Source organism: Pelophylax lessonae (assembly GCF_965119305.1).
Source record: "Pelophylax lessonae genome assembly, chromosome: 3".
In the NCBI taxonomy this organism is placed as follows: domain Eukaryota; kingdom Metazoa; phylum Chordata; class Amphibia; order Anura; family Ranidae; genus Pelophylax; species Pelophylax lessonae.
In genome coordinates, this window is record NC_138770.1 from 345,513,585 (window position 1) to 345,533,236 (window position 19,652).

Genomic DNA, 19,652 nt, shown 5'->3' on the forward strand with positions numbered 1-19,652 from the left:
TTTTTTACATTTGCCTAAAAAGTTCAAAAACATACCTGTTGATCTTGCTGGAAATCTTGAAAGAGGATAACCTTCAGTGCCCTCTGTCTGTGCTGACTAAAATCAATGACAATGTTCCCTAAGGACTTCAAAACCTAATAGGAGAAGGTACAGTACAGTTTGCTTAATTCTACTTCACTTTAGTGGCATGGTGATGCGGCGGCCTTGCCGCATCCATCTATAATCAGAAGTCCTAGTAATTGGGCATAGTTTCTTCAGTTGGAGTATTCTACTCATCCCTTCTCCCATCCCAGTTCTCAAATAAAACAAAAAAAAAACCCTGGACTGTTTTCTGACTGAGCCAAGCACTTAGAATATGCTAAATCGTCAAGTTGTTGCTATAAGTAACCCAGGGGAACCTGTAACCAGCAGCTCCCATGGGAGTAGTGCTACAGTTACAATACAGAAAGTTTGAAGCCTTGCCCCCTACTACTGATAAACATGCTATTTAAAGTGGTAGTAAAATTGCCCTAGAAACTTCTACCTACAGGTCAGTTTATAATGGAGCTTACCTGTAGGTACAAGGAATATCTTTTAAACGTGCACCGTTTAGGAGATATTCAGTGTCCATGCAGCCAATGATGTCCCCTGTGTATGCGCCCTGAAGGATCGGCATACCTGTGCCATTTCTTCAGAGCCATGTGCTGTAAACAGTGATTCCCGCACGCATGCCAACCCTGAAGGAAGACTGAGTGAAGATGAAAGCCCCGTCAGTGGTGACAGCACGCCGCTGAACATCTTCATTTCAAGGTAAATCTTTTATAATGTGCTAGCACATTGTGGCTTTACATTTCAGGGAAACAATTTGTATTTTTTAGCCAACTTTATTCCACTTTTTTTTTTTTTTTACCCAACTTTACTTTACATTTTTTAACTACTTAACCTCTGGAAGATTCATCCCCACTCATGATGGGGCCATTTTTTGATACAGCACTGCATTATTTTACCTGACAATTGCGCGGTGGTGCGACGATGTGCCCATAGAAAACGTATGTCCTTTTTTTCCCCACAAATAGAGCTTTCTTTTAGTGCTATTTGATCATCTCCGCGTTTTTCATTTTTTGCGCTATGAACAAAAAAAAAGACCGTTATTTTTGAAAAAAAAAAAAAACAATATTTTTTTTATTTTCTGCTATAAAACATATCATATAATTAAAAAAAAAAAAATCAAATTTCTACATAAATTTTGGCCAATATGTATTCTGCTACATATTTTTGCTAATAAAAATACCAATAAGCATATCTTGATTGGTTTGCGCAAAAATATATAGCGTCTACAAACTATGGGGTATTTTTATTTATTTATTTTACTGGTAATGGCGGCGATCAGAGACTTATAACGGGACTGTTACGGTGGACATTTTGTAGACTAGTGACACTAATAAAATGATCACTGCTAAAAATATGCACTGTCACTGTACTAATCAGGTTGATTGGGAAGGGGTTAACATCAGGGGCAATACAAGGGTTAACTGTGTGCTTAGCCTGTGTGTTATTACAGTGTGGCAGGTACTTTTACTATGGGAAGGCATGGATCCATGTCCCTGCTTTGCAGAGACATATGTAGAAAAGGAGAAAGGGGGAGATGCCACCTAAGTGTAGTATTAGAATGTCAGCGTTTATTGCACAAGGTATAAAAACCCTTACAAGAGTTGTAAGGGTTTTTATACCTTGGGAAATAAATGCTGACATTCTAATACTACTCGTAGGAGGCGCCTCCCCCTTTCTCCTTTTCTACATGTTTTACAGAGTTCCTTGACACACTCTGAGGCTGCCTCCTTTTAGCCCTTATTTATGTTTTCACTTGGATTAGTGGACCTATTAAATACCCTTTTAAGCATACGCTTTTTTAAGACACACATACAATTCGGAGCACCAGATCGCTAATTTTGTACACCTTTTTGCAGGGACAGAGGATTCATGCCTTCCCTCCTTATAGAACAGAGATCTGCCTTGTTTACATAGGCAGACTGTTGTTCTGCCTCTCTACTGGATCATCGGCGTGTGCCGGCGACTATCAAGTCCACGGTACCCACGCTGAGGTCCTGCTGTGTGCGATCGTGCGTGCCCCCAACCCGGAAGAACTGGATTATGTATATATACAGTATATATATATATATATATATATATATACGTGATCCGGAGCACAGGTGCCGCTCTGTAGCAGTAAACCTCTGCAATAGGTTTGCAATAAATCACAATATAAATATTTTTTTTTTCCACTTCTACAGACGGGTCATGTGATTGCACAGATCCATTTGTTGTGTGTCAGTGAGAGGCTTGACAAAATTGGGTCAGAGAGGGTTCCACCCACCAGCCACAGCAAGCCTCTCGCTGGCACAGCAGATGGAGCTGTGTGATCACGTGACCGCTCCAAAGAACTGAAAAAAGGTATTTACAGTGTGATTTATTGCAAACAGTATGCAACATGTTCCTCAGCAGTGGGAGGCATGGCTTTAAATGTTGTTTATGTTAGCCTTACTTCTACTTTAAAGGAGAAGTAGGGACAAAGCTCTTTTGGGCATAATTCTCCTGGTGATCACAGGAGTGCACTTCGTTCTGCACTCCTTTTAGCTGTTTTCAGCTAAAATCAGCTGTCTGCTGACGTCATTCAGCCAGTCCAGGGTCTGGAGAGAATTCCATTTTAATGTAAGGACACACCCAGATGCCTGACCAGCAGCTGGCTCAGCCTCTCAGTGAGCCACTGGGAACCTGAGCCAGCTGCTTCCACCCCTTGCCAAACTGGAGGGGCAGAGCCAGTCACTGGCTCTCTGCTGAATGAGGAACAGAAACTGAGCAATCATTGTTCTGAGAGCGCTCAGTTGGTCGGTCTTAGAGGTGGCGGCAGGGCCAGCCCTACCATGGGTCCCGCTGGGTCCATTGGACCCAGGCAGAACTTTGAGAGGGGCAGCAAACTGACACCCAATGGGTTTTTCTTTTTTTCTAACAGTTTTGTGTGTCATCCAGGGGACCTGTAAAAAGGCCGCCCTGCTGCCCTCAACATGCATACTTATAATTGCCATGCACAAGCAGTCTAAAACTGGCTGTTAAACACCCGAGCACACATGAAGAGCTTAGGTGTGTGTGCTGCCGGGGGGGGGGGGGGGTACCCACAGGAGACAGTGAGCAATGAAAGATCCCTTCCCCACCGGCTCCACCAGCATCCGATCTTTGAGTGCAGCTTGCGAGGCTTGCATTTCTATTAGGTGGGACTGGAGGAGGGGCCCAGCCCACCTTTCTCTGCTCTGGTGCATGCGTGAGGCTAGGCACAGAATACATTTTGGAACACTGAGAGAGAGAAACAGAGAGGTAATATAAGTTAGTTCTGTGTGACAGGACACAGAGGATGTCCATCATATTTTCTAGTAGTGGCTGATGATCTGCTGGATGGCCAAATGTTGCATAACCTTTCATGCTCACAAATCACTATACTGCCCTAGCTTGCCATTATACTACCCTAGCCTGCCTCTATACTACCCTAACGCACCCCTTTACTACCCTAGCCCACCCCTATACTTCCCCAGCCTGTCAATATACTACCCTAGTCTTCCCCTATACTGCCCTACCCTGTCTATATACTACCCTAGTCTGTCCAAATACTACCCTAGCCTGCCCCTATACCACCCTAGCCTGCCCCTATACCACCCTAGCCTGCCCCTATATTGCCTTAGACTTCCCCTGTACAGTCCTGACACAGTGTCATATCATCCATGGGTGCAACGTGTTCACTGCACATGAGCCCTGAGGGGTGGGGGCCCACTGTGCTAACACACACTGCACCCATGGATGCCCTAGGGTGCCAAGTTTGGGGCACGGTAACGTGGTGGTATATCATATAATTTTTCATATAGACAATTACATTACAATTACATTACAAGATACATTTTTTTTTTAGTTTTAATAATTATTATATAAAATAATGAATCTGGGGGCCTTTTTGGTGGGTGGGGTTTTTTTTTTGGGGGGGGGGGGTAGGTGGGGAGCATTTCATTTTTGGACCCAGGCAGCACAGCATTTTGAACACAAACAAATAATCAGCCAAGCGCTCACTCCGAAGGGGAAGACTGGCGTGCTGCTCTCCTCAGGCAGGGAACTCCAAACGGATGCATAAAAGAAAAGAAAAGGAGGCGCAAACACCTAGTGCATTACCAGCGGTCGCAATTTCCAGGACATGGTCCAACACATGGGTGACGGGAATTTGCAATACGATTTTTATTCTTCATGTTTGTGAGTATGCATTCAGCATTTTTATTAAACCAATTTTAACAGTACCACGGGTAAAGCACAGCATTTTGGACTGGCCCTGGACGGTGGGGCACAGATGCAACATTGGACTGATACTGTATCCACCTAGATGAGTATAGTTTGTTTTTTTGCAATTCCCAAACTTATCTTTTTATTATGAATTTTAATGTATTATGATGTCTTCCATTATATATTCATGAGCAGGCAAAAACACTTTTTTTTTTTTTTTTAACTTTCCCTGCACATGACTGGGTATGCCTTGCAAAGTGAATTTCACCTCATTCACTAAGCCAAGGAAAAAAAACCTTGCAAAGGGAAGTACTTTTTCTACGCATTACCATCAAAGCAAAAGATCTTCATTATAAAAGTTTTATATTTCAGGAAATCAAATGTAATTAAGGAGTTATTTATTGCTTATCCCACATGAACGTTTCTAAATATAACACACCCAAAATAGAAACTTTACTAACTATATGTGTTACACGTATGTGTAATCCTGTGAAACACAGACAGGAGTAAACACTTGTCAGAAAAAGGCAGACAAGTAAAATGATGTTCCCAGAGGCAGTAGTCATTTGTCTTGTGCTGTCATGTAATATTAATAACTTTGCTTGTGCGTTAGGACCTAGCAAGTCCAATACAGAAAAATATTTTGTATCCTTCAATCTAGATTTCTTTCCGACAAGTGTAATTTATTGTGTTTGACAAAAGTTGCTGTTGTGATTTTTCTAAAATATTTCCACTAGTGTGATGGTACAAACCTGCTGGAGCAGATATTTTCTATGTGACAGATCATTCCCACCAGCTCATCATTCTTCAAGATAAATTCTTAACACATGAAAGGTGACTGCAATTAGAAAATGATAAGGAATGTCAAAGTGACTAGACTATTTCATAGTGAGGATGTATGATTTTTATGTTGTTTTTTAGTTAAGACAGGTCATCTATCTTTGTTATTTGGTATTTTGGTATCTGGTTTTTACAGTCTATCTTAATCGGATATGAAAGGCTAGCTGCTTGTGGCCTAAGGTGATATCAAAACTTAGAGGTCTGTTACATGAGAACCATTTCTAACACTGCTGCAGCCTCTCTGCTTACACATGTTAAAGCAAATCTAGTAGATCTAGAAACCCTTCTCTGATCTGGGTAAGTAACAGGCCCAATATAGAAGAGTCCACAAACATTATACAGTAAAACTTTGGATTGTGAGCATAATTTGTTCCAGAAAAATGCTTGTAATCCAAAGCACTCTTATATCAAAGCAAATTTCCCCATAAGAAATAATGGAAACTCAGATGATTCGTTCCACAACCATTTATTCATAAGTCCTTCAGTTTATAGTCCATATAAAAAGATTATAGCAATGTGATAGGTTGTGTAACCATAAAATGTCCATTCACAAATGGCAGCCAACACAAGGGGATTAGAAGCAAAATCCAGCAGGAGCTACACAGTATAAAAGAGAAGAGGCACCTCTAAGTGTAGCAATATGGTTACATTTAATGAAGGTTCAACATTTAGCAACTCACATGGTTGAGGATTAAAATAGGCACATCTAAGTATGCCGGCATCCGGGGTAAAGCTGTCCACATAAATCATCCTCTGCACTGCCGATTCTAACCGTCGTCGGTTTTCAGTCATGACTGGGAAGACTACCCTGCAGTAGGGCAATCTGAAAGCGAGGCTTGAAGTGCTCGTGGAGTACAGTGTGGAAGGGATGACGTTGATGGCGGTGCAGAGGACGGTCTATGTGGACAGCTTTACCCCGGATGCCTGCATACTTAGATTTACCTGTTTTATCGAAATATAAAAAAGGAAAATCAGCGCACCTGGATACAACAGACTAAGCTGCTGAACACCAAGGAACAATATATCAAAATTCCCAAATCATAAATAAAACAGTAAGAGTGCAGCGCTTCAAACTAATTAACAAGAAAACATTGACAAAAAGTCCCAATGTGAAGTGTGATCATGCACACAAAAATATAGTGCTCCACTTGGTGAATCCGACACCCGGTGATGTAGTCTCCTCACCTTATAAGTAGTCCCTGTGTTACCAGATGGGCTAGCAGGGCATAGGACCTTCCCAGATATCGGAATGCTCAGAATCCTGATGACCAACGATCCATACACACGCAGACCTCTACAATCATATACCCATGCCGGGTTAACCCCCAAAATCATGTCTTGTACCTACTTGTGACCATACATCCTCACATATGTACATGCTCGGATATATTTTTATACACCCTGGTAGCATCACCTACGTATTGCCATACACCTCACACTCATAACCCCATTGCTAGGGTATGCACTGTCCCAGGTGCACCTTGGAACATTACCCTTATAACTTCAAGTGTTTTTTTTTTTCTTCCCTCTCTTGTAATATGATATTCTGTGTTTCCCCATAGTTGTATTCATGTATATGCTTTTTATATGGACTTATCATGGCTCCTGTCATGCCTCCAGGGACTTTCCCTGTTAAACTTAATGCAGAGTTTATGTTTGAAGCCACACTAGCACCTCGGCCCGCCTCTTTTGGGCCCCGCCCCCTCTGGACTTACGCTCCAATGAGCTACTCATCAACAGGGTATATATTCCATGTCCCTGGTAAGCCACTCCCACCGCCTAATGAAGGAGCGCGGATGCTCCGAAAGCTAGCAACGCCCATCTTTCCCTCCGCCTCACAGGAAGTGATGTCGGGCTGACCGGAAGCAGGAAGTGGAACCCCACTGAGAGTCCGCCCCCACCACAGCATCATCAGACAGGCTGCCAGACAACAGCCTCCACGCACCACTGGCACCCCGCACCCCTGCTTTCCACAATGGTATCCAGGAGAAGAAGATGGATGATTCCATTCACCTACCGTACCGGCCTTTACTTACCTAAGAGTAAGTCACTTTGTGTTTTTTGTATTAATAAACCTTATGCTTCACTAAGCTGGTGCTGCTTTCTTTCTGTTTAGACTCAGTAACCTCTTCCTCTGATCAAAGAGCATTATGCCAAACAAACTCCCATCTCCACAGTGAATTCACTCAGACATAAAAGAAAGGGCCTGCCATAGTGCTTAATCCTTAAACCACTTTATTAATTGCATATACATAAAACAATTACCTGAGATAGCACTGAACACAGTGCACTAAAACGCCTGGTAACATACACAGAACTTCCGATGGATGGCGGGTGACGTCACCGGCCCCTCCCACTCCATGCGGGTTGCCTCCCTGGGCAGGACTTCTTCAGTGAATGAGGATGAGAATGAGAATCATTCCCTGAAGAAGTCCCGCCCAGGGACGCAACGCTTATGGAGGGGGAGGGGGCTGTGACGTCACCTGCCATCCATCGGAAGTTCTGTGTATGTTACCAGGCGTTTTAATGTACTGTGTTCAGTGCTATCTCAGGTAATGGTTTTATGTATATGCAATTAATAAAGTGTTTTCAGGATTAAGCACTATGGCAGGCCCTTTCTTTTATGTCTGAGTGAATTCACTATGGAGATGGGAGTTCGTTTGGCATAATGCTCTTTGATCAGAGGAAGAGGTCTGCTAGTTACTGAGTCTGCGTGTGTATGGATCGTTGGTCATCAGGATTCTGAGCATTCCGATATCTGAGAAGGTCCTATGCCCTGCTAGCCCGTCTGGTAACACAGGGACTATTATAAGGTGAGGATACGACATCACCGGGTGTTGGATTCACCAAGCGGAGCACTATATTTTTGTGTGCATGATCACACTTCACATTGGGACTTTTTCTCAATGTTTTATTGGTAATTAGTTCGAAGCGCTGCACTCTTACTGTTTTACCTGTTTTATCGTCAACCATGTGAGTTACTAAATGTTGTACCTTCATTAAATGTAACCATATTGCTACACTTAGAGGCACCTCTCTTCTCTTTTTTACTCCGGTGTGACATGACGCTACTTGTATATCAAGACATCGCTTGTTCATCAAGTCAAAGTTTATTAAAAAAGATTTTTTTGTCTTTCAAAATGCTCCTAAACCAATTTACTCTCAATCCAAGGTTTTACTGTACCTCATTTATCAATTGCTATGTAAGGGTGGTCATACAGGACACTGAGCAGCCAAAGAAAACTCGGTTTAGCTAAATAATTGGCGCTGGTGGTACTGTCATGCAATAATGGCACTTTGCCACTGCAAGTACCGGCTCGGCTCTACTCGGCCCTGCTTGGCCCTGCTTGACTGCAGAAGCTCCACCTCTTGGGGGGCAGGTCAAACCAAAACCCTGCCCACCAAGAGGTGGAGCTTATGCAGTCAATCATGTGACTATCATAGAAAATATAAAAAGCCCTACTACTCATACCTCCAATTAGCTCTGATGAAGGGGGGACACCTCGAAACGTGTAAGCGGTTCTTTGGAGGTCCACATCCCACCACGGCCTGCAACAGCAGAGGAAGCCCAGTGGAGAGTCTTGGTGGTCCTTGATTGCACATTTTTGCCCGTGTTCCAACTTGTTTTGTGAGTACAATGTGTATGCTTTTTTATTTTAATAAATTGTTTTAAAGATAATGCACTAGGCTGGTGCGCCCTCTGTCCTTTCCTTTTTTAGAGTCTGTTTGGGTTACCACGACCTGTTGAGAGTGGCAGCACAGCCGTGACTACGTCCATTCAACCTGAATTGCATTCTCAAGATACCCGTTTCAAGATAACCCCTGAAGCGCATTAGTCATTTATCTTTTGTACCGAGAAAAAGTAAGCCTGAGAAACACCAGCGAGCGGTGGGAGAGAAAGAAGAGGGGGGAAGGACGTCCCCTCTCACCGCTTTGGAAACCATTCCAGCGGTTTTTGAGTTGCTCGGACCATTTTCATTAAAAATCCGGGTGCCTGCAAAAAAAAAAAACGGTATACATATGTATTGCGATCGGCAAGTGGTGAAGAAGTCCCTAACTTACTTGGTCAGGCAGGGTAAATTAGACTGGTGTTCCATCACTCCATGTTTCCCTCTTTCGTTGGGCACCCAGCAAGGGTCACATGAAAAGTGCCCACCCAGGCAATGACCAGGGTTACTAACCCCTGCACAGGGCAATGTTTATCTGAAGGCATGTTAACCAAAGCCTGGGGACCAGGAGGGAGCCACGATCATGTGAAAAGTCAAACATTGAGGCAGTCTCTAAACTCCATGGTGAGCCACATGTGTGTATTATCTGAGACACAGATTTCTTCTTTAAGCTTGTTTATCCCATGTCCTACACACTTGCTCTAATGTATATGTTGCAATTGGATGGACAGGCTGAGCCACTGCCCACTCCACCAGTCAACATATTTCCACCACCTCACTCCCAACAACAGAATGGGGTCCTGCTGAGCACATAGCGCAGACCTCATACATGCTTTTACTTAACTCTTCTCTTTCCGTACCAAGTGACCAGGCCTAGATCTCCATAACGCTAGTTCAGTCCAAGTGACCGACAGAGACGGACAGCTAGGGAGGGAGTCCAAGCACCAATCCCCTCACTACCAGAGAACCTGTCATCTATCAGGTACCATGCCAAAGACTGGTTTCTATTTCTCCCTGTAGTTACTCCTGAATCTTTGCTGTAGCGATGTTACACATAATAACCCTTATTGTGGTTCCAGACCCAAGTTCTCTAATAGTATGCCTAGACCTCACATGCACCCCTTTGAATAACTTCAGACCGGGTTCTGAGCAGTTGAATAAGCATTTACTGTAAACCTAGCAACATGTATTATATGTAATAACATTCCATTTCTGACTGAATTTAACTGTGGCTGCCCCAGGTTACCTGCAAAGGTGAAGTCTTTTTCAAGGCAGGTTCAAACCTTGCAGTGCTCTAAAAGTGAAGCCTCTGTTCCATGGTTCTTGCATTCCAGTACAGACCAAAGGTTTCAGCAAATAATTGGCGCAGGTTCCCCATGCATTTCCCAAGTGTTCCCTGGAGACCCTTTAGAATCTGGACCGTTTCCCTTGTATGGAACATGGTAAAGGAGGCTGGACACCAGTGAAAGCCTGCAAATCGACTGGGAAAAGGTGACAAAAACAATAACCCCTTCCCCCTGACCTGGGCAGCCAGATGCTATCTAAACATGCAGTAGGCAACCTGCCTACAAGCTATTATGACCAGAAGTTGCCACTGGCTAGGTTTCCAAAGGAGGGAGGAGACATATCTGCTCAGTTCCCTGCCACAAATGTTGGATAAGTGGTGATTCTGGCCATCATTAAATGTGCATCCATTGCATGTTGGATGGTATACATTCATCACATACAAAAGACTTACATACAAATCCTATCGGGTTGAGGATTCACATCTTCCCCACACTTGACAATATCACCAATGATATGAAAAAAGAATGGGAAACCAAATTAATGAATGCTCAAAAAACTTAATGATGCTTTTACAGTAAAGAATATTAGGGACAACTGAAAAAGCTTGATGGAGATATCAACCCTCTATATATACAATTAACTCCTTTAAAGACATGTGCTCTTTATAGTAAACAGGAAAAGAACTTAAAGAGCATTTAGAAATCTTTAGTAAACAAATCCTACACAAAAAAAAAAGAGAAACAATATTGGAGAGACAAAACTGCTTTTAGTGAAGGTAGGGCCTATTGGTGAAATACCAGGAAAAGATTTCCATCAAAAAAACAAAAATTAAAAAGGAACAATGATGTCAAAAACACTAGCTATCCATCTGACTCATTCTCTGTTTCTACTACGTCTATCTCTTCTCATGAATGAAACGGATGGGGAAATTGAACAAACAAAAAATGAACGTCGAAACAGATTGTGCAGATTCTTCACTTGGTGGTAACAGTGGTGGGTATAATAGTGGCACAGCAGGCAAGACTGCACAAGGGGGAATCACTTCATTAATCACAAAAAAAACATAAAAACATAAAAAGCACATAGGAAACAAAAAGAAAAAAACAAACAAATCCAATTCTACCACACAAGAAATCAACGTTTTTTTTAGGGAAACGAAATGCAAAACAAGTACAGAACTTGCACACAGGGATAGAACCCTATGTAATAAAGAAAATGGAGAAGGGGGATTAACCATTATTAATCTCTCCTCTGATCAATTGACAGAGGATGAAAGGCAGGTGTTATCATTGGGACTTTCCTTTTCTCCAAGCAAAAGTATTGATAAATTTGAGACAGTAAAGGATATAAACCTTTTTTGCTAGGAATCTGTTTTTTAAAAGTATGTATACTAGGCAGACCAGAGAGGCGGATGAAGTTGAACCCAACCTGACAGCGTCTGAATTTTGAGTTATTTGAGATTTAAATCTGCTGTTACAGGAAAGTGGTTTAAATGACTCCACCGTTATGTGGGACACAGAAAAATCTAGATGAAGATAGATGTTCTTCACTTCCGGGACCACCAAGTCAAGCTTTATACAAACTACAATTGTAAGTACACGTCTTTCTACAGGAGAGCAGGGAAGGGGATGTTTCGACCCTTTTCTCTCTCCCACCCCCCCCCCCCCCCCGGGCATTATAAGATACAGTTACCATAATTTGTGCCCATTATTACTATTCCCATTGTCCTCCATCAAAAAGGGTGTCTTGCCTCTTACATGAAATATTGAAATATACAACTTGGGGTCACTTTTGCTCAGATGGTCCTTGTGTGCATGAAGGAGAATTTAGTGTACCCGCTTAGAAAACGACTCTGGGTTGGTTATATGACCAAATGTTTTACATGAAGTAAGTCTTTTGTATGTGATGAATGTATACCATCCAACGTACAATGGATGCACATTTAATGATGGCCATTTATACTTACGGAGTGGTAAATATTCCCCAAAGAAGACAAAATTTTATGTTAAAATTTGTTGGAATTTCCAGCATTTTTATAGCATCCATTGTACCAGGAGGTGCAAAAAAAGATGAATGTCAATCCAAAATAGCTGGAATTACCACATTGGGCCAGTTACCATATGTGTATTGACACATGTCTTGTATGGTTTTTCTATTTTATTTTTTTGGCTTTTTCTTTGGAAATTGCTTATGTATAGCTTTTATGATGCACATCTCAGTGGGATTTTTTATATGAAATCCTAATAAAATGTAAACTTTAAAATGAACATTATAGTATTCTTTTGCCTTAGTAAAATAATAAGTTGCCTTTATAGTCCCACAAAATAGAGCTTACAATCAGGCTTACCCGTAGGTACAAGTTCAAAAAGAGAATTTACTACCGCTTTAGGCAGAAGGATTTAATACCTCTGCAATTTGCCTTCCTCTACAATACACTGTCCTCTGCAAATACCTATAGTTTTCGCCACTATGTTTAGGAAATAGTACAATAAGATTTGCATTAAGAAATCTACCAGTACTCTTAAAGCTGAACTCTGGACAGATATAAATGACACAAACTATTGCAGCTCTGTAATCATGAATGTGTAAATATTGGTATATTCACATCAGGTGTGGAGGGATGATGTTGGGCTGTGTGACATAATATTGTTAATATTAACAATAATAAAGTTTGTTTAACAAAAAAAAAAAAAAAAAAGGGAACAGTGCGATGCACCAGTTTCAGCACATCAACACTGCTTGCATTGCAACATAGGGAATGGATCCTAACCTTAATTTATTTTTTAACTTACTTACTGAAAATATAGATTAAAAAAATTAACAATATTAAGCCACAAAGTGATATAAAAATGTGTTGAGCACAGTGAACATTGGTATACAAACAATACAATTCTGAGGGTATATTGATTCACATAAATTGAGTTCACATCAAAATATGAGAAGTAGACAAATGGGGATAAGGTAAACTGTTATGCATATCCTCAGACATGTGACCTGAAAGGTAATTTAACCACTAAGTAATTAGGTGACCAGGGTTTACCGAAACCGCTGTACACCAAAATGTACACCTAAATGTATTTTTTAAATGCAAACACTGTAAGAACCTAATTTGGACCTGGTATCAGTCTCTTAAAATACCTGTATAGCAGAGCTAAAGTTAAAGGAATTGGAGAAAAAGAAGCAGTACAAGGAGCCAGTTCTCATGCTGACTAGAAGGATGCAGATAGGCAAAGAAAGAACAGTGATAGAGAGATGAGCTCATCTGTGCTGCTTCTCCTTTTACTGTCCAGTCACAGCCTGTGGGTGGGTCTAAGATGGCCTACCAAGCTAAAATATTATGCAAATTTGGAAATAATATGAGGAAGCATGAGATGTGGACATGGAGGACTACATGGCACAAATGTTACATCCAGATGATGATAGATTGAAAAGCTAGAACTGCGTCTGGATGTTGGAGGTAAACTTGATTCCCTTTCCAGGAGGCATTGCAGTAAAGAGGAAGTGCTGTTTATGGTGATTGGCCAGAGTGGAATTATCCCCGACGGTTGTGCCTTGGATATGATCCCAGAAATACTGCAGCAAGCTTTTGTAGACCTCCTGTTTTTTAAGAGGTCCACACGTGAAGGTAAGCACACAGCTATATTACCACTTGTGGAGGTGTTGTATTCTGACTTGTGATGGTCTCTATGGAAGAGGAGTTCTTTTCACCCTTGGATTGCATATGAAGTCTCATATAAAGTGCGCACACTTTACTATTTTTTTTTTTTATTTGGAGTATTTTTTCACGATTATTTTTTTTGGAGGATTCACTATATATTTTTTCTTTCCTGACAGACTCCATGGCAGCATACGTTTGGGTTGCCCCGCCTCCTCTCCTACCCTATAGGACCCCACTCCCATAAATCTTTGCTCCTCTTCAGTATCTGTGTTCCTTTTTTGTCCTCCTCAAGCATGCGATGATGCGTTCCTACCAAAGTGGTCCTATATCTACTGAAAGTCAGGATTGGGTCGGCATGGAACCTCCGCTAAGCCCTTTGCTCTTAGCAGGGTATGGCGGGGGTAATTGAAGAAACCCTTTGCTGGAGCATTGGGTTGGCCGAGAAAGCCCAGCTGCTGCGGGTGGCCTGGTATTGCCCGAAAAAGTCCAGTGTTGCGCCTGCCTAGCCCATGCCTGTTCCTGGGAGTCAGGGTGGTAAGTCCCTGTAAAAGGGGATCTGTGCACTGTAAACTTTTTCCTTGCTGTCAAACACTGTGTTTACCTGTCTATCTTTTGTCATTATATGCACTCATATGTTTTACCCCCCTCAGTAGCAGCCTTCCTGGTAGGCTCCCCTTCGTCTGGGGGGGTTCCTTTAGTTTTTTCCTTCCCCCCCTGTGTACAAGACTGTGCCCCTATTGTGGCTCACCGTTCCTCCTGCTCCAGCCGCGGCTGAGTATTAGATTTGTCGCGCATGCGCAGTACCGACGCGTGACATCATTCGCGCATGCGCGGTGCATTCTGGAGTCCGGGAGGTGATAGATTTAAATTAGTGCCTGGAAGCTTGTGGCAGCAACTTTTCAGCCTCCCCAAGCTCCAGGTCTTCTACCTACGAGGTAAGAGAGTCCTGGGGATGGTTCCATTCCCCCCCCCTTCCTACCCCTCCCTGGCTACGGGTGGTTCGTGGCTAAAATTTTCCCTTTTCCTTTAGTTTATTCACGCCTGCCAAGATGGAGTCGTCTCCGCTCCCCTGTGGCCAGCCCTCTCATTCCAGGTACCTGCAGGGTGGATAGGGGGAGGGGAGGCTGTGACTGTGGCTGTTGTGTATTTCTACGCTTTGTTTTCTGTTATTTTTTTCCAGCTCTTCCAGGTCCAATCAGCAGCGCAATGCACGCAAAGAAGATCGGCATTCAAAATCACAACACCGGCACTTCTCCTCCAGATCCAGATGCAGATCCCCCCTGTAGACCTCTTCCTCCAAGTCCCATGGCGTCGTTGTGAAAGGAAGTGGTGGGGATGCGGACTACATGTTCCAGACGGTATGTCCCTCTGCAACCGCTGTTATGCCCAAGCAACTGGCGAAAGGGAAAGCTCAGACCAGCACCTGGAAGCTGTGGTGCGTAGGGTTCTTAAGGACTCCCTAGCCGAGTTTAACCGCCCAAGTACATCTGTGGGGCCGCCTCGCTTGCCCAAAAGAGAGAACCTGGGTCAAGACCTCTTCCAGTCATCTCAGCCTAGCCGCCCTTCCATCTTACCTTCAGATTCCGACTCTGAGGTGGATGACTCTTGCCTGGAATTTGATTTTGGCCTCGTTTCTCCCTTGGTGAAAGCCGTAAGGGAAGCTCTTGATTGGGAGGACCCGACGGTCTCCCCTCCGAAGCAGAAAAAAATGTTCAAACAGCTGTGTAAAGAACGTTTGAATTTTCCTTTCTTAGGGGAGTTGGGCGAGATCATCACCGAAGAGTGGAGCAAGGTGGAGAGGAAGAACTCCATGCTCTCTAAGATGTCAAAGCTGTACCCATTCAAGCAGGAAGAGGTTAAACATTTGGAGTCCCCACCTTTGGTGGACGCGGCGGTGATGAGACTTGTAAAACATGTTACCCTCCCTATGGAAGACATGGTGTCCTTCAAGGACCCCCTGGAAAGAAGAATAGATTCTGACCTCAGGCGGGCTTATCTCACAGCGGGCATGGCCTGTAAACCAGCCTTAGCCCTGGCTACGGTGTCAAAAGCTATGGAGGTCTGGATCGACGGCCTCGATGAGACTCTCAAGGGGGTTTCAAAGGAAGCAGCAAGGAGCTCACCAGTTCAGGAGCTGAGGATGGCTGTGGGGTTCATGGGGGAGGCATCCATTGCCATCATCCGCATTCCGGGTCATGCGGGTCATGTTATCTTTTGTCACCTCTAAACGTGCCCTGTGGCTCCAGCCAAGGGAGGCGCGTAGCTACAAACCGGGCAAGAGCTTCAGGAGAGGATGGAAGTCCAGGCAGTCCTCCTTCCAGAAGGGCCACAAAGGAAACTCGTCTGGTGACCGGGAGGCTACTAAATCTTTTTGAGATGCAGAGAAAAATTCAAAATGGAGTCTCTGATCATGATCCAGCATTCGGTCCAGCCAGGAGATTGGCTAGCATCTATAGATCTGAAAGACACCTACTTTCATGTTCCAGTGGCAAAGGAGTTCCAGAAGTTTCTCCGCTTCGCCATTGGACGAGTCCACCTGCAGTTCACCTGCAGTTCACCTGTCTCCCCTTCGGCCTTTCAACGTCGCCTCGTACGTTTTCAAAAATCTTGTTGGCAGTGGTGGCCCTTATCAGGATCAGGGGCATCCGATTACATCACTATCTGGACGGCTTGCTTCTCCTGTCTCAGGACAGGTCTCAACTGCTCGAACACTTAGATCAAGTGGTCTCAGTTCTCCAGGAATTTGGATGGATCGTGAACTTCGAGAAGAGTTACCCGGTACCCACGCAATCTCTCATGTTCCTGGGGCACATTTCGACATGGTGAAATGCACCATCTCCTTGCCCGAAAAGAAAATCCTAGTGGTTCGGGACAGGGAGGCTCTTGCTCTCGCTTCCTCTCATCTCACTGCTCGGCAGTGCCTGAGGGTAGTTGGGACTTTAGTAGCCACAGCCCCCATTGGTAAAATGGGCATTATGGAGGTTGTGGCCTTTCCAGAGGAGTTTTCTCCAGCAGTGGACATCAGAGAACATGTGTCCCAACACATCTATCTAACCTCAAACATGAAGAGGTGCCTTCCCTGGTGGTTGCTACGGGAGAATCTTCTCAATTGCCATTTCATAGCCCGTCTCATGGGTCACATTGACCTCCGATGCCAGCAGTAGCGGATGGGGAGCCCACTGCCTGTCAGAAGTGGTGCAGGGCAGATGGCCTTTCCCCTCCCGTGGAGTAGTCTCCAATATTCTGGAGCTTCGGGCTGCCTTCAAGGCACTGCAAGCCTTCCGTCATCTGACTCAAGGGGCCTCGGTGATGCTCAGACTGGACAATACAACAGCGGTGGCGTCTGTGAAAAGGCAGGGAGGAACTTGCAGGCTATCATTGCTCCGAGAGACGGAGCCAATTATGTCCTGGGCACAAAAGAACCTGTCCAATCCTGACTTTCTTTCTCAGATAAGACTCGACAACAACGAGTGGTCTCTCCATCAGGAAGTCTTCAAGTGGGTCCTATCTCTGGGGTTATGTCCGGAGGTAGACCTCTTTGCAGCCCCCCAAAACAAGAAGCTTCAAAAAATATTACGCAAGGTCCTGAGACCCTCTGGCCTTCGGAGTGGGACAGCTGGAAATTCCACAGAGCCTACGCCTTCCCACCAGTCCCAATAATTCTCCAGTTCCTCCGGAGACTGAGGACAGAGGCAGTAGAGATCCTAGCAGTGATTCCATATTGGCCCAACAGGCCCTGGTTCCCTCTGTTGACACTCCTCAGTTACTGGGATCCAATCTCTCTGCCTCTCAGACCAGATCTATGTCTCAAGGCCCTACATTGCATCCATGACCTGCACGTCTGCATCTCAAGGTTTGGTTCTTGAGAGGGGGAGGTTGGAGGCCCTGGGATGTCCAGTAGAAGTGATTCCCATGCTTCTGAATGCCAGAAGGAGTAGCACCAATAGGGTCTACGAGAGAATATGGTAAAAATTTGCAAGCCATCAAGCTCCTAGGTCCGGTTCAGCAGAAGCACCTATGGTCCAGGATGTATTGGGGTTCTTACAGTCTGGCCTAGATCTTTCTTTGTCAGTTAGCTCGCTCTGGGTGCAAGTCTTGGCCATCTCAACATTTACGGGAGTATCGTGGGCCAAGCACCAGCTGGTCCGGCAGTTCTTCAAAGGCGCAATTAGGCTTCGGCATTTAAGGAAACCAAGATTCCCCAAATAGGACTTTACTCTAGTTCTGGACTTCTCCTCACTCTGTACGGCTTCTCTTTCAATCAAAGAGCTCACTCTCAGGCATTTTTGGTGGCTATTACCTCCGCTAAGAGGGTCTCCGAGATCCAGAACCTTGGGTTGAAGGAGCCTTTCTTAACCTTCCGGATAGAGTGGTCTTAATTCCTATGCTGGGGTCAAACCCCAAGGTTACTTCCGTCTTTCATGAGAACATAGACATTGTCCTTCCCACCTTCAGGGCTGGCGAAGATTCTTTGGTTCATCCTTTTGATGTTGGTGATACCCTGAAACAATATCTGGCAGCCACTTCTTCCTTTCACCAGTCAGATTTTCTTTTTGCCCTTCTTCAGGGAAAGAAAAAAGGAATGCGTGCTTCATCCAGAGTGGTTGCTGCATGGATTCTCCAGGCCATACAGTACGCCTACAAAGCAAAGGGCTTGGCTCCTCCAGAGGCAGTGACGGCACACTCAACCCGAAGTGTCTCCACGTCATGGGCAGTCTCTAGGCACGTTGCTCCTGAAGTGATCTGCAGGGTAGCGTCTTGGTCGTCCATCAACACTTTTCTGTCTCATTATTGTGTTGAACCGGCTGCCTTATCCTCTGTTAATTTTGGTGCTCAAGTGCTATCGGTTGATGGTACTAATTAAATGTTTTTGTTTAGCATCTTCCCACCCGGGAGTGTATAGTGAGTTATTTCCCGAATGTATGCTGCCATGGAGTCTGTCAAGAAAACGGAAAATTGATATCAAATAATTACCGTAATTTTCCTTTCCTGATGGACTCCATAGCAGCAGGAGTCCCCTCCCAGTTCCTGAGTAGGCTAATTACAGAACACGGATGCTGAAGAGGAGCAAAGATTTATGGGAGTGGGGTCCTATAGGGTAGGAGAGGAGGCGGGGCTACCCAAACGTATGCTGACATGGAGTCCATCAAGAAAGGAAAATTATGTCACTCTACTCTATACGCTGTATTTTTCAGATATAATTGATTGTTTTGTGAAATATGATTTGCCCCATTCATGGTTTATGCTGGATCACTATTTATATATTAGTTTGAACACGAGCATTTCATTATTTATTATGATTTTTCTTTTTTTTTTTTTTTTTATAGAAATTAATGCATTTTATCAGTTTACTGGGTTAAGGCATTAGGCACATAAAGAAGTGAGTGCTGCACATTTTTTTATTCATTTGTTCGTACGTTTACTATTGTGCTTTTAAAATGAATATTATGTGTAAAAAATAAATACAAATATAGCTTCAGTTCTGTGAAAGTGTAGGGGTTGTAATTAGTGGAACAATCCACCCTTCCTGTAGAATCTCAGGTTCACACAATATAAATTCAGTGTAAAGTAACACTTTGACAAAACTTTGAAATACCTTTTTTACAAGGTATAAGTAACATAATATTAAAAAAAAAAAAAAAAAAACTAGATACATTCTGTACTGAGAATAAAATAGGAAAATAGTTTAAAAATAATAACATGGTACAGAAATACGAAATGCAAGAAGCACATGTGAAAACTTGCCATATATTTGCACCTTGTGATATTCTCTGTTAGTGAAACAAGCCCTGTGATTTTGTTTTTGCTGAAATCGCACATTACAAGGTGACTCCTGATTAAAAAATGGAATGAAATGGAGTTATAAATATCAGTCTGTGCGTGCCTTTCCCTCTTTCAGTTTTGTC